At 39.6% G+C, this 16621-nt stretch overlaps 1 protein-coding gene across 5 annotated transcripts in view; it reads right to left on the reverse strand.

The window, feature by feature from the left end:
- The window catches only part of NAPEPLD (N-acyl phosphatidylethanolamine phospholipase D), a 66138-nt gene that overhangs the window by 33831 nt on the left and 15686 nt on the right, over positions 1-16621 (reverse strand). For 3 of the 5 annotated variants that reach the window (XM_090286735.1, XM_090286734.1, XM_090286737.1), the window contains exon 2: positions 5098-5120. The exons of the other annotated variants lie outside the window; for them this stretch is intronic. The gene's annotated coding sequence lies outside the window, so the exon portion shown is untranslated. The remainder of the gene's footprint in view (positions 1-5097; positions 5121-16621) is intronic. 5 annotated transcript variants of the gene reach the window in all.

Genomic DNA, 16621 nt, shown 5'->3' on the forward strand with positions numbered 1-16621 from the left:
TTTACATTAACTGAACCTGTCTATAGCCTTTTCAGATCTAAGATAACATACCCTTGGAATCTCAAAGTAATCCTCTTTTCCCAGACTCCTCGAACCAGAGGAAGGGACCACAGAACCCTTCAATGTTATCCTGTTCCACTGTATACCATCCTATGTGCTGTAAATGTTAATTATTAACTATCCTGTACCCACCAATGTAAAAGAAGTATTTGTCTCTCATTTTATTCATTATTCAATCTCAGAGATTTCCCCACTTTACTTTCTCCCGCCTCTCTAAACTATTTCATACCCCCACCCCCTAACATTTCCTCCATTGATTCTAATGCAAAAAAATAAGCTGCAAAACTGCCATTCTTTGGAGCACTTTCTCAATCTGTTGTGATTTTGCTTCCTGGCAATTGTCATCAGTTTTGCTCACATTATAAACTTCTAAAAATTTTCTTCAGGTTTGGACATTTCTTAGACCCACTTAAGGAAGGCTGAGTTTTATGTATTATGCTATTAACTAGCTTTCAGCCTTGCAAATTCAAACAAATACCTTAACATGTCTATGCTGCCATTACTTTAATTAAATGTAACAAATTTCTCATGACTTTTTGTTATATACCTGTCTCAAAAAATAACAAGGTAAGTAAAAATTTTGCCTAGATTTAGGCAAACAGTAATCAAAAGAGCATACTCATGAGTATATACAAATTGTAAACAATCTGTTTTTCAAAAAGGAGTTCCAAACTTGATGAAGATCTTTACATTATAATGATTTTCATCCAGTTTAAGACAACATGAATTGTAACGCATACTTTTATTTTACGTGCCACTAAAAAAGAAAATTAAAATGTTACCAATTTAATTGTCATACATTATGACATATCCTGATAATGGTATTCAAATGTGCATGTCTGTTTTAAAATTTATGAAATACATCATTTTATATATAAAAATATATATTTTGGAACAGGAGTAAAAACATTAGCCTTCATAATTAAATATAATTAGAACAATAACTAATTTGCTAATTTGTAATAACAGCTACATTTGGACTACAAAGCTAGAATCCAGAAGCAAACTTGAAGGTAACAGAGCCCTATGACAACTGAAATATAAAATATAAATTTTCCTTTTTGAAGAACAATTTGTTACAAAAAGGACAACATGAATGCCATCTAGTAATTATCAACTACATTCTCTACATTTCTTTGAAGATTAATTGTCTATTTAATAGCAAAAGGAATTAACCCCATATCTCTAAACATAACTCTGTGACATTTGGTAAAGACAAGTCTGCAAGGACAAATATTTTACTTCAATAACTACACATATGGGTAAAATGCTTTCAAAAACCAAGAATTGCTATTTCAAAAGCAACTGTTTCATGCTGTCTTTCTTTGACATTTAAGATTTGCCAGTTGCCTACGAATGAATGCATTACTTTATTATTTACAAAAATAATGAAAAACTACAATTATAAAATATATGTTTGGGACTGCAACATATTCATAAATTGTGACACAAATCATCATTCCTAGAGTTGCCATTTAACAAATATATATATAATTGAGTAACTATCCATTACAAACCAACAAAGATATATTAAACCTGGAAAATATTTGGAAATGTATTTTCAGATATCTAAAATAACACTAGGAGAGATCCAGTCAAGATGGCAGCATAGGCAGACATGGCTCACCTCCTGGCAAAACTACATTAAAATTACAACTAAAATATCGAACAACCATCAGCCAGAACTGTCAGAAATCAAGTTGAATAGAAGTCTGACAACTATGAAATTAAAGAAACCACATCCATCGAGACAGGAAGGAAGAACACAGATGCGGAACAGGCTAGTCTCTCACCCACATGTGATGGATAAAAATTCAGGAGGGATATCTCAGGTGCAAGGAGTCCCCACCCAACAGCAAGCCCCCCAATCCAGGGTTCCAGGAAGATAAGTCCTCACAACTTTTGACTGAAAAAACCAGCAGGGATTGAGTTGGTGGTAGAAACTACTGGAGCCCCAAGCAGTTCATCTTAAAGAACTCACACATGGACTCACCTACTCAGACTCACTCCCTCTGGGCTTCAGCACTGGGGTAGCAGCTTGAAATGCACCAGTGGTATACAGGAAAAAACTGAAGTGTCTGGCATCAAGGCGAGCAGAGGACATTGACTCTTTTCTAAACCCTCCCCACGCATACCAGCAAGCTACTGCCATATCTGAGACTCCATGAACCTGGCTAACAATGTTTGACCCACCCTAGAGATCCCCAGAGACTCAGCCCTACCCAAGCTGTTTCTCCATATGAACGGCTAGTCTTGGCTCATGCTTCACAACTTCCTAAATCCTATCAAACAAGCAACAGCTGGCCTCAGTGAGCTCCAGGCCTGGCACTACCAGCAGCCAGCTTAGATTCACAGCTTGGGTTCACATGGGAATCTCCAAGCCCAAAACAAATGGCAGCCATCTCAGATTGCATTATAGCTCAGGCACGGTGCCCCAGGCAAAACACGGGTTGGGGCTGACTTTGGCCTGCACGACCCGGGAAACCCCATGGCCAGTGCACCCAGTGGAAAGCTACAGACCACATGAGAGCACTACCACCCTGCCCCTGCACAGCTGATCCTCCACAGAAGGCAGAGAGGTTGGTGGTCAGTGGTCACAGCCAAGCCTTGCAGCTGAAAGGCCTGTGTAAATCCCTCTCATTGATCTGCCAACAGCAACCAAGGCTCAACTATAAGAGGAGGGTGTACTCAGCCCACATAAAGGGTGCACCTCAAGTACCCAGCTTGGGTGTAGGGTAGGCTGTACCACTGGACCCTACAGGACACCTACTACATTAGGCCATACTACCAAGACAGCGAGTCATAGCAGTTCTACCTAATACACAAAAACAAAACACAGGGAGGCTGCTAAATTGAGGAGGTAAAGAAATATGGCCCAAATGAAAAAATAGAACAAAACACCAGAAAAAGAATTAAATGAAGAAGAGACAGCCAACCTATCAGATGTAGAGTTCAAGACACTAGGGATCAGGATGCTCACAGAAATGAGTAAGCATGGCCACAAACTAAAGAATAAGGGAAGGCTATCAAGTGAAATAAAGAAAAATACATAGGGAACCAACAGTGATGAGAAGGAGCCAGGATTCAAATCAAGAACTTGGAAAGAAAGGAAGAAATAATCATTCACCCAGAACAGAAAAAAGAAACAAGAATTGAAAAAAAATGAAAAGAGGATTAGGAACCTCTGGAACAACTTTAAACATACCAATATCTGAATCATAGGGGTGCCAAAGGAAAAGAAGAGCAAGAAATTGAAAGCTTATTTGAAAAAATAATGAAAGAGAACTTCCTTCATTTGGCAAAGGAAATAGACATATTAGTCCAGGAAGCACAGAGAGTCCCAAAACAAGTTGGACTCAAAGAGGAGCACAGCAAGGCACATCATAATTAAAATGCCAAAGGTTAAAAATAAAGAGAGAATTTTAAAAGCAGCAAGAGAAAAGAGGAGAACTACCTACAAAGGAGTTCCCATAGGACTATCAATTGATGTATCAAAAGAAACTTTGCAGGTAAGAAGGGAGGCAAGAAGTATTCAAAGTGATGAAGAGCAAGGACCTACCACCAAGATCACTCTACTCAGCAAAGCTATCATTTAGAATGGAAGGGCAGATAAAGTGCTTCCCAGACAAGGTAAAGCTGAAGAAGTTCATCATCACCAAGCCATTATTATATAAAATGTTAAAGGAATCTTTTTAAGAAAAAGAAGATCACAACTATGAACATTAAAATGACAACAATCTCACAACTATCAACAGAATCTAAAAAATAAAAACAAAAACAAACTAAGCAAGCAACCTGAATAGGAACAGAATCATAGGTATGGGAATCATTTGGAGGGCTATCAGCTGGAAGGGGGAAGGGGAAGAATGGGAGAAATGGTGCAGGGATCAAGAAGCATAATTGGTAGGACCAAAATAGACAGAAGGATGTTAAGAATAGTATAGGGAAGGGTGAAGCCAAAAAAACTTATATGCATGACCTATGGACAGGAACTAAGAGGAGAGGGATTGCTGTAGGGAAGAGGGTGCTGGGCAGAGGTGGGCAAAGGGGAAAAAATTGGGGCAACTGTAACACATTAATAAATAAAATATACTTAAAAATAAAATAACACTAAATTCACAATTTTATATTAGCTCTCCTATCTCTAGCGAAGAAAAGGGTCCTTTTAATACAATGCTAGATAACATAGCTATTGAAACTTTCAATTCATTGAAATACCTGCAAAATGCTTTGGTGGGTTAAATTAAACTGTCCCTATTCTTCACATGCAATAGATTTCCCTTGAGATCACTGTTAATCCCCACAGGCGTTTAGGAGATTAGTGGGAGAGTAGATATGTCCAAACTGGTTAAGTTCACTGGAAAATGAAAGGAACAATGTTCTGTGGGAGATATGTACACAAGTACATCAACCAAGAAAGGACTGCATTGTTTGTTATCAGTGAATTTCATTTTTAACTCACTTTACTGACTTAGCAACTAGTTTTGATGAAAACTAAAGAAAAGCAAAATAGCTTAATATACAGTACCTACATGCACACTAAAAATAAGTTATGGCTGTTTTTTATAACTATTGAGTTTAAAATGTGTTAGAAAATACACATATACATATATATTTTTAGATGTATGTATATATACAATATTCCCTCACTTATTGTGGGTATTATGTTTTAGACCCCCCCGCCCCCGTGAAGTAGGAACCTTACATTTATTCTACACTCTTAAACCTACGTAACTTTAACAACATACATATACAGTACCAGAAAATCCCACGTTATAGGGAAAAATCAGTGATAAAAAATTAAATATAATATTTTTTTAAATCCCACGATACAGTGAGGCTGCGCGATAAGTGAACCATGATATAGAGAGGGACTACTGTAATATTAATCTATATATCTTACCAAACAACTTATCTTCACAAAAGTGAATGAAACATTAGTTAGGAGTCAAAGACAAGACATCAGTCAGTTCTATCATTAACTAGAGGTATTAGTTTGGGGAGAATAACTTAACATTTCTAAACAGGCTTACTCACCTTCTAAATATCTCTGTGAAGGGCTGTAATGAGGAGCAATAAGATCATGGGTTAGTATTTCAAGGCACTATACAAATGTAAACTATTATATTACTTATGTTCAGTAGAAGAAGAGTAAATAATAACTAAAATATTTTGATCCAACTGAGTTGTTTTCAGGCTAAAGATAACATTCTAGAGTTTCAGACAGACTTAAAAACTCAGACTGCTGAAAATTTTCTTGCCATAAATACTTTATGTAGGCCCTGTCCAGGTAGCTCAGTTGGTTAGAGCATTGTCCTGATAAGCGAAGGTTTGTGGGTTCAATCTACACTAACCTCCTTCAGGGGCCAAAACTGGAATTACAACTAAATTATAGAAAAGTCATTCTGAATAACCAACTGAAGACTAGCTGAAGAGAAGCCTTATAACCAAGGACTTACAGAAGAAGCCACATCAAGACTGGTAGGAATTATGGTGGCACAAGAGGGCTGGCTGGGCTCCCATGGGTGGCAGCTGAAGTTCTGGAGGAATATCTCAGATGCTTGGGTGGGGAGCTCCCATGAAAAGTGTGAGCTCTAAACCCCAAGCCAGGCTCCCCAGCCCAGAGCACCAGAACTGGGCAAGGCACCCACGTAACATCCAGATGTGAAAAGCAGTGGAGCTTCTGTATGCCAGGGAGAGACAGCTAGAGATGATCCCACAATGCACAAAATTTTGTTTGCAGATACCCTAGGCTCCAGCAGAGGGAGGGCAGAGCAGATTAGAGCTATGTGAGGACAGTCTGGGGCTGGCGGCTTTGGGGAGAGAGCTGAAGGGTCAGCCACTAGGATCCCTGTGCTTAGTTAATCCCCAGACCCTCAGAGCACTCCTCTCTATTCTGCATCTGCTGAGGCGGGGAGGGGAATAGCCCCACCCTGTGTAGTCTAATTCCTGATAAGGAGTACAGTATTCCCTCACTTATTGTGGGTATTACATTCTAGACACCCCCCGCACTAGGTGAAAATCCACAAAGTAGGAACCTTACATTTATTTTAGTATTTATATATATTTTAAGGCTTTATAAATCCTTCCCACACACTTATAAACCATTCCCAGTCTCTTAACCTTTCCCACTCCCTTAACATCTTCCACACTTTTATAAACACTACTTATGTTCTTAAACATATGCTACACTCTTAAACCTATGTAACTTTAACAACATATGTATACAGTACCGCAAAATCCTGCAATATAGTGAAAAATCCGCAATAAATAAATATAATATTTTTTTAAATCCCGAGATACAGTGAGGCCATAAGTGAACTGCAATATAGAGAGGGACTACTGTATAGCTGGAGTCACTTTCAGTGATTAAGCCTAACAGCCTGCAGGTGGGGGCAGATCTCTAGGTGCTTTTAGACTGTAGCCAGCCCTTCTCCTGGGCTTGGTGTGCAACTTAGTCCTTTCAGCATACAGTCACAAGCTGCAGGTCACTGATAGATCCAAACAGGTTGCACAAGGGCAGTCATAGGCAACATCTCACATAATTCTGTACCAGAGATGCTCCAATGAGAACCAGAAACAATAAACCGAGTAGCCAGCTTCAAACAACAGAGCAGGATTCAATAAGCTTTACAAGCAGCTTATCCCCAGGGAGACCTCGGCAGGCACCAAACCCAGCTGAGGTGAACTCTGCTTTGTGTAATCAACACCTGTACAGCAGCTTATACAGTGTGTTGATTCTCACAGTCAGACCGACTAAGGGTTGGCGCCACACAAGAATGAGCCAATAGCAATCAAGACTCAGTTACAACAGGAGGGCCCACAAAATGTGCACAAGAGACATTCCTCCAGCACCCAGCTCAAGGAGACTGCACCACTGGTTCCCACATGACACTTACTACATAAGGCCACCCTACCAAGACTGGAAGTCATAGCAGACCTAACTAATACATAGAAACACACACACACACACACACACACACACACACACACACACACGGGCAGCCAAAATGGTGAGACAAAGAAACAGGCCCCAAATGAAAAAATAAAAGAATTCTCCTGAAGAAGAGCTAGATGAAATGGGTCCATCTTGTTAGGACTCTCTGTAAGCAATTTGTCAGATATACAGTTCAAAGTAATGATTATAAAAATGCTCAAAAGCATGAAAAAGGACATGGAAACCCTTAAAAAGGGAACAGTCAGAAATGAAGAATACAATATCTGAGACAAATGACACGCTGGAAGAAATAAACAGTAAGTTAGATGGAGCAGAGGCTCAAAAGAGCGATTTGGAAGACAAGGTTGATAAAAACACACAATCAGAGCAGCGAAAAGAAAAAAATTATAAAGAATGAGGCTAGTTTAAGGGACCTTTGGGACAACATGAAGTGTAACAACATCTACATCATAGGGGTACCAGAAGGAGAAGAGGGAAAGCAGGTGATTGAGAACCTATTTGAAGAAATAATGACCAAAAACTTCCTTAATGTGGTGAAGGAAAAAGACACACAAGTCCAGGAAGCACAGAGTCCCAACAAGATAGACCCAAAGAGGCCCACACCAAGACACATCATAATTAAGATGGCAAAGTTTAAAGACAAAGAGAAAATCTTAAAAGCTGCAAAAGAAAGGCAGTAAGTTACCTACAAGGGAGATCCATGAAGCTGTCAGCTGATTTCTCAACAGAAACATTTCAGGGCAGAAGGGACTGGCATGAAATATTCAAAGTGATAAAAAACAAGGACCTACAACCAAGGCTACTTTAAAGAGCTTCCTAGACAAGAAAAAGTTAAAACTTTGTTACTGCCCTAACTGGTGTGGCTCGGTTGGTAGGGCGTCATCACTCAAAGCAAAAGGTCGCCTGTTTGATTCCTGGTCAGGGAAGATGCCTGGGTTACAGGTTTAGTGCTGGTTGGAGTGTGTGCAAGAGGCAACTGATCGATGTTTCTTTCTCACATCAATATTTCTCTCCCTCATTCTTCCTCCCTTCCCCTCTCTCTAAAAATAAATAAATAAATCTTTTCTAAAAACATTTTGTTACCACCAAACTGGTATCATAAGAAATGTTAAAGGGGTAAGGTGGGGAGGAGGAGAAGGTGGAGGAGGAGGAGAAGGGAAAATTGAAAAAAACAGAGAAATATAGTTAAAAATAAAATGGCAATTAATACATACCCATCAATAATCATTTTGTATGTAAATGGCTTAAATGCTCTGATCAAAAGACATAGGGTAAATGAATGAATAAGAAAGCAAGGCCCATATATATGCTATCTTCAAGAGACCCACCTCAGAACAAAAGATACACACAGAGTACAAGTAAAGGGATGGAAAAGGTACTTCATGCATATGGAAAGAAAAAGAAAAAAAAGCTGGAGCAGCAATACTTATCTCTGACAAAATAGAATTTAAAACCAAGGCTAGCTCTAACTGGTGTGTGGCTCAGTGGAATAGACTTTAAAACCGTGGCTACCTCTGACTGGTTGGCTCAGTGGGCTGGGCATTGTCATACATACTGAAAGATCACTTGTTCAATTCCTGGTCAGGGCACACGGCTGGATTGTGGGTCAGGTCACCAACTGGGGGCATGCGGGAGGCAAGTGATCAATGTTTTTCTCACACATCGATGTTTCTTTCCCTCTCTTTCTCCCCCCTTTTACCTCTCTCTAAAAATAAATAAAAATTTTTTAAAAATAACCAAGGCTAAGTAAGAGACAAAGTAGGCCACTATATAATGATAAAGGGGGCAATCCAACAGGAAGATATATAATCCTTCTAAATATTTATGTACCCAACATAGGGGCACCTAAATATGTAAAGAAAATCTTGATGTACATAGAGGGGGAGATTGCCAGTAATACAGTCATACTAAGGGATTTTAACACCCCATGACACACTAGATTAAATGGATTTAATTGATATCTTCAGAGCATTTCACCCCAAAGCAGCAGAATGTATATTCTTTTCAAGTGCACATGAACATTTTCTAGGAGAGACTACATGTTGGGATACAAAATGAGTCTCAATAAATTTTAAAAGACTGAAATCATATCAAGCATCTTCTCTGACCATAATGTTATGAAACTACAAATCAATCACAAGAAGTAAACTGAAAAACACACAAACACAAGGAGCCTAAATGACGTGTTACTTAACAATGAATGAGTTAACGTGATCAAGGAAGACATCAAAAACTACCTGGAAACAAATGAAAATAAGAACACAACAACCCAAAATCTGTAAGAGAGAGAGAAAGCAGACCCAAGAGGGAAATTCACAGCATTACAGGCCTACCTCAATAAACAAGAATAAGCTCAAATATACACTCTAACTTTAACTTAAAGGAGCTTGAAAAAAAACAACAAAGCCCAAAGTGAGTAGAAGGGAGCAAATTATAATGATCGGAGTAGAAATAGAGTCAAACAAACAATACAAAAATCAGAGAAACCAAGACCAGGTTCTTTGAAAAGAAACACAAAATTGATTACCCTTTAACCAGACTTATCCAGAAAAAAAAAGAGACAGGACCCAAATAAGTAAAACCAGAAATGAAAGGGGAGAAGTAACAACTGACACCAAGGAAATACAAAGGATTGTAAGAAATTATATGCCAACAAATTGGACAATCTGGCAAAATGGATAAATTCCTAGAAACATACAAGCTTCCAAATCTGAATCAAGAAGAATCAGAGAATTTCAATAGATAATTACAACCAGTGAAAATGAAGCAGTAATAAAAAAAACTCCCCAAAAACAAAAGCCCTGGACCAAATGCCTTCATAGGTGAATTTTGCCAAACATTCTGAGAACAAACACTTCTCCTTCTCAAATTATTTCAAAAAATTCAAGAGGAGGGAAGACTCTCAAGCTCATGTTACAAATCCAGCATTATCCTAATTCCAAAACCAGAAAAAGACACTACAAGAAAGAAAATTATAGGTCAATATCCTTGATGAACATAGTTGCTAAAGTCCTCAACAAAATATTAGCAAACCAAATCTAGCAATACACTAAAAAAAATCATACATCATAATCAAATGGGATTTATTTTGGGGATCCAAGGCTGGTACAATACTGCAAATCAATAAATGTCATACACCACATCAACCAAATGAAGGATAAAACCCATATGATCACCTGGCTGGTGTGGCTCAGTGGATTGAGTGTCAGCCTGCGAACCAAGTGTTGCTGGTTCGATTCCCAGTAAGGGCACATAACTAGGTTGCACGTCAGGTCCCCAGTTGGGGGCACCAGTGAGAGGCAACCACACAGTGATGTTTCTCTCCCTCTCTTTCTCCTTTCCCCTCTCTCTAAAAACAAACAAACAAACAAGTAAATTATTTAAAAAAAAAACAAAACCCACATGATCAGCCCTGACCAGAGTGGCTCAGTGGGTTGGGGATCATCCCTGGAAGTGAAGGGTTGCTGGTTAGATTCCGGTCAGGCCACATGCTTGGGTGCAGGCCAGGTCCCCAGTTGGGGGTGCTCAAGAAGCAACCAATCAATGTTTCTCTTGCACATCAATATTTCTGTCCCTCTCTTCTCACCCTCTTCTCCTCTCTCTAAAAATAAATAAATAAAATCTTTTTTTAAGAGGACCATAGAATCATATCATAGATGCAGGAAAAGAATTTGATAAAATACAGCACCCATTTATGATAAAGACTTTCAGCAAAGTGGGAGTAGAGGGAACATACCTCAATGTAATAAAGGCTACATATGAGAAAACCCACAGCCAATATCATACTGAATGTGCAAAAATAAGTGTTCCCCCTAAGATCAGGAACAAGACAGGGATATCTGCTTTCATCACTTTTATTCAACACAATACTGGAAGTCCTAGCTTCAACCATCAGAGAGGAAAAAGAAGTTTAAAAAAAAATCCAAATTGGAAAGAAAAAATTAAAACTGTCATTATTTGCAGATGACATGATATTGTATATAGAGAACCCTCAAGTTCCACCAAGGAACTGTAAGAACTGAAAAATGAGTTCAGTAAATTAGCAGGATACAAAATTAAATCCAGAAATCAGTTGCACTTTTATACACCAATAATAAACTATCAGGAAGAGAAACTAAAAAAAAATCCCATTCACAATTGCTTCAAAAAAAATAAAGTACCTAGGGATAAATTTCACAAAGATTGTAAAAGACCTGTATTCAGAAAAGTATAAGACACTAAAGACATAAACTGAAGAAGACACAAATAAGTGGAAACATGTATTGTGTTCATGGATAGGAAGAATTAATATCATTAAAATATTCATACTCTCCAGAAGACTTCCGGTCAAGATGGAGGCTTAGAAGGACATGCTCAGTCTCCCTATACAACTAGAAAGGAATACAACTACCTCAAAACAAAAGATAACCAGAAGTTCCAGAAAATAAACCTACATGGAAGCCCAATGTATGAAGTTATAAACCAGCGGTGCTCACCTGGATGGGTAGGAGGGGCGAAATCGAAGCCAGAACAGAAAGGTCTGGCGGTGTTGTTTGCGGTAGCAGTGGGGAGAGCGGCAGGGGGAGCAATCACAGCTACAGTCGAGCCCCGGCAGCTCGCAACCCCAACGCGGGGAAAGGCAGCCCCCCTATTGCACCGGACAGTGAGGCCCAGAGGGCGGGAGGATGGATCCCAGTCTCCCAACAGAGAATAACAGCAGGAATCTATCTTGGACCCCCGCCCCCACACAAAGTACCACAGTGCGGCGAAAAAGGTTGCGGACCACCACCAGTTGCCGGGTAGTGATCAGTACACGGGGCTCCGCCCCGTACAGCCTGCCCAGGAAGCAAAGCAAAACACAAAGCTGTCAAAACAAAGCAGACAACGATTGAAATCCCGGTGATGCAGCTCACCAGGCAGCAGATGAGGAACCTGACAGACAAACAAATAAGAGACCTTTCAGAGGCTCAGTTCAGAGTTACTGTTATAAAGTGGCTTACAGAATTAAAAAAAGATTTGGAACAGGACAGGGAAGGAAAGAAAGCCACTCATACTGAAACAAACAAAAACACATACAAGTAGTGAGGAAATAAAATCCAGAGATCAAATCAACAAACCGAAACATAGAGAAGGAACAAACAGTCAACCAGTGCAGAAAGAGGAAACAAAAAGGAAGGAAAGTGAGGAGAGGATCAGAAACTTCTGAGACAGCTATAAGAGATCGAACATTTGGATTATAGGACTGCCAGAGGGCGAAGAAGAACTAGAAATTGAAAAATTATTTGAAAAAACAATGAAGCAGAAATTCCCGAACTTGGGGAAGGAAATAGACTTATAGGTCCAGGAAGCACAGAGAGTTCCAGGAAAACTGGACCCAGGGAGAACCACTCCAAGACACATCATAATCAAATTGTCAAAAATTAAAGATAGAGAATCTTAAAAGCAGCAAGAGAGAAGAAAAGAATCATGTACAAAGGGGTCCCAATTAGACTATCAGCTGACTTCTCAAGGGAGACCCTGCAGGCAGAAAGGGACTGGCAAGAAATATTCAAAGTAATGAAAAGCAAAAACCTACAGCCACGAATACTCTATCCAGTGAAACTGTCATTCAGAATAGAAGGGCAGAGAAAGTACTTCCAAGACAAAATAAAACTGAAGGAGTTCATTAGATCCAAACCTCTATTATATGAGATGTTAAAGGGACTGGTTTAGAAGAAGGAGGATCAAAACTATGAACATTAAAATGAAAACTGCATCACAACAACCAACAACAGAAGCTAGGGAATTGAAACAAAGGCAAACTAAATAAGCAACGAGAGTGGAAAAAGAACTATAGGTATGGGGAACATATTGGGGGGAGATCAGCAGAGAGTCGGAAGGGGGAAAAGGGAGGGAGATGGTACAGGAATTAAGAAGCATAGTAGGAGAGAATGGAGTAGATAGGAAGAGGTTGAGAAGAACTATATGCACAACCAATGTACATGGACTAAAAGGGGGGGACAACTGGAGGGAGGGGGGCCACCGAGTGGAGGGGAGCAGAGGGAAGGGAAATTGGGATAACTGTAACAGCATAATCAATCGTCGGCGGCAGCAGCCGTCCGTCTCGAGAGACGATGCTGTAGCTTCTTAAGAGTCTATCTGCATCGCCGAGAATGGCTGTGCAGTCCGACTCGGGAGTGACACGGTATCTGTCTCCTCCCGTGTTGAATCGACATCTTGCGATGTCGCTGGAGTGTCCTCTCCAGTGAAGCTGAAGCTACAGAGCCTGGGCTGGGTGATATGGAGGGTCTGCTGTTGCCCATGCAGCAGACCCCCCCTCTCTTCGCAGCTGAAGGGTCCAAGGGAAAGACGGAGTCAATACAGCTTGGCTTCAGGTGCGCCGCAGGAGTTGCCGGTGATGACTACAACGTCAAACCACCTTAGGGACTCCGGCTCCGGATTTTCTGTCGGGGTTTACTCCCCTAGCCTTTCCCCTGAAGAGGTATGCTGCAAGGCAGCGGAGGTTTTTGGAGTCAGAGTTTTCCTTCTCTGATGTGCCCTGACTGGAAGATCGAACCAGCGACACTTAGCTCGCAGGCCGACGCTCAATCCACTGAGCCAAACCAGTCAGGGGAGCATAATCAATAAAACATATTTAAATAAATAAATAAATAAATATTCATACTCTCCAAAGCTATCCATATATTCGATGCAATTCCTATCAAGATTCCAGCATAATATTGGCATTAAAAAGAGACATATAGGTTATAGAAGAGAGTAGAGAGCCCAGAGATAAACCCACGCCTTTATAGTCAATTAATATTAGACAAAGGAGGCAAAAATATACAAGGGGCTAAACATAGATTATTCAATAAATGTTGTTTGGAAGATTGGACAGATATGTGCAAAAAAAATGAAACTAGAACACCTTCTCACATGACATACAAGAATAAACTCAAAATGGATTAAAGACTTAAATGTTAAGACTCAAAACCATAAAGCTCCTAGAAGAAAGCATAGGCAGGAAATCTCAGACATTTCTCATAGCAATATTTTTCCTGGTATATCTCCTCAGGCAAGGGAAAGAAAAGAAAAAATAAACAAATGATACTACATCAAACTAGAATGTTTTTGCACAGCAAAGGAAACCATCAACAAAATAAAAAGACATTCCACTGAATGGGAGAACATATTCACTGATACATTTGATAAAAGGTTAATATCCAAAATTTATAAAGAACTTATAAAACTCAATACCAAAAAAAAAAAAAAAATCCAAATAACCTGATTAGATACTTTTCTAATTGACATGAAAAAATGCTCAACATCACTAATCATCAGAAATGCAAATTAAAACCACAATGAGATACCACTTCACACCTGTCAGAATGGCTCTCAATAAATTGAACAACAAGTGTTAGCAAGGATGTAGTGTAAAGGGAACCCTCGTGCACTACTAGTGGGAATGCAGATTGGTGCAGCCACTGTAGAAAGCAGTATGGAGTTACATCAAAAAATTAAAAATGAAGGGGCAGATCCAGGAAGTGCAGATCATTCTAAGAAGCACCAACAAACAATAGGAGTCACAAAAATGGGAAGACAGGGAAACAACCCTCCATCCAAAGGAAAGGTGGAGTCCCCAGAAAGAGTGCTAAATGAAATAGAGGGGAGCCAACTATCAGATATGGAATTGAAAGCATGGATTATGGAGAAGCTCAATGAGCTCAGCGGAAACTACAAAGAACTCCAGAAAAATTACAGTGAACTCCAGAAGAACTATAAGGAACTTACTGAGAATTATACCAGCATCAAAAAGGACATGGAAGCTATCAATAAGAGCCAGGAGGAAATGAAGAATACGATCTCTGAATTGAAGAACACAGTAGAAGGAATTAAAAACAGGCTGGAGGAAGCAGAAGATCGGATCAGCGAGCTGGAGGACAATGTAGACAAAAACTCCCAGACAGTGCAACAAAATGAAAAAAGACTGAACAAGACTGAAGAGGCTCTGAGACAGCTGCAGGACAACATGAAACGTAATAATATCCCTATCATAGGAATTCCAGAAGGAGAAGAAGAAGAGCAAGGGATAGAAAACCTCTTTGAAAAACTAATGACAGAAAACTTCCCTAACATGAGGAGAGAAAGAATCATGCAAGTCCAGGAAGCACAGAGGGTCCCAATGAAGATGAACCCCAACAGGCCCACTTCAAGACACATCATAATTAAAATGCCAACATTCAAAGACAAAGAGAGAATCCTAAAAGCAGCAAGAGAGAAACAACTAATAACATACAAGAGAGCTCCAATAAGGCTATCATCAGATTTCTCAGCAGAAACACTACAAGCCAGAAGGGAATAGCAAAAAATATTCCAAGCAATGAAAAACAAAAACCTACAACCAAGAATACTCTACCCAGCAAGGCTCTCATTCAAAATGGAAGGTGAAATAAGGAGTTTCCAAGACAAAAGAAGGCTAAAAGAATACATCTCCACCAAACCAGCATTGCAAGAGATGCTAAAGGGTCTGCTTTAAGAAGATGAAGAAACAGAGAGAGACAGAGAGGAACACGAGTACAAAGGGAGAAAATGACAATGAATAACTACTGAAAGGAAGAAGGAACTTCTACCATTTGCAACAACATGATTGGAACTAGAGAGAATTATGCTTAGCAAAATAAGCCAGGCAACAAAAGAAAATTACCTTATGCTATCACCTGTTACAGGAAACTAATGAACAACACAAACAAATGAGCAAAATTGAACCAGAGGTATGTAAACAAGGAATAAACTAACAGTAACAAAGGGGGAGATGGGAGGGAGAGAAGGGGTACGAAGGGGAAGGGTCTAGTCAAAGAACATGTATAAATGACCCATGGACATGGACAACTGGGTGGAGACTGAATGTGGAAGAAGGGGGGGGCAGGGTGCAGGGAAGTAAGAGGGGGAAAAAAGTGAGACAACTGTAATGGAAAAACAAACAAACAGAAAATTTTTTAGTGGGGGGGAAAAATAAAAATATAAAGAATAGAAATGCAAGTTCAGTGAATATTAGAAGGACAAGGACTTTCCTTCACACTGTATATTTTTCTCCCTTTCTGATCCCTCCAGAATTTTGCATTCTAAAGAAGTAAGTAATGACCTAACTTTCTTTGCATAAAACTAATAAGACCAGTTGTTAATAGAGGGTTTTTTTTTTTTTTCTTTTTTAACTAAGACTTTGAATGGAATGTCATGCCTAAAGGAGACATGCTTGGGCTTTGGTTGTTACCAAAAAGCCCTGAGCAACTGGGACTGACTTTCAAAGGTAATAAAAGTCCACGAGATAAAAGGCCTGGTACCTTGGATGGATGAGCGGTCCATAGCAATCTTTCCAGGGAAGGAATGAAGGTTGTTTTCCTGAAAGATGGCTAGAAGGGACCTTAAGGCACAATGGAAAACCAGGAGGACCTGGAAAAGACGGGTGTTTACAGGCAAGGCTGAATGCCAGGTATGTGGATCTGCTTCTGTGCCTTGAAGGGGAAACTGAAGGTCACCCTAAATGTTCCTTGGGTAAGTTCCAGCAAAGCAGAACTAAAGATCATAAGTGATCATTTGCTGCTCTTGTTGTGTTTATGCAAATGAACAGGATAAATTAAAAATGGA

Source organism: Furipterus horrens, unplaced genomic scaffold, assembly GCF_987537825.1.
Source record: "Furipterus horrens unplaced genomic scaffold, mFurHor1.1.pri manual_scaffold_9, whole genome shotgun sequence".
Taxonomy (NCBI): domain Eukaryota; kingdom Metazoa; phylum Chordata; class Mammalia; order Chiroptera; family Furipteridae; genus Furipterus; species Furipterus horrens.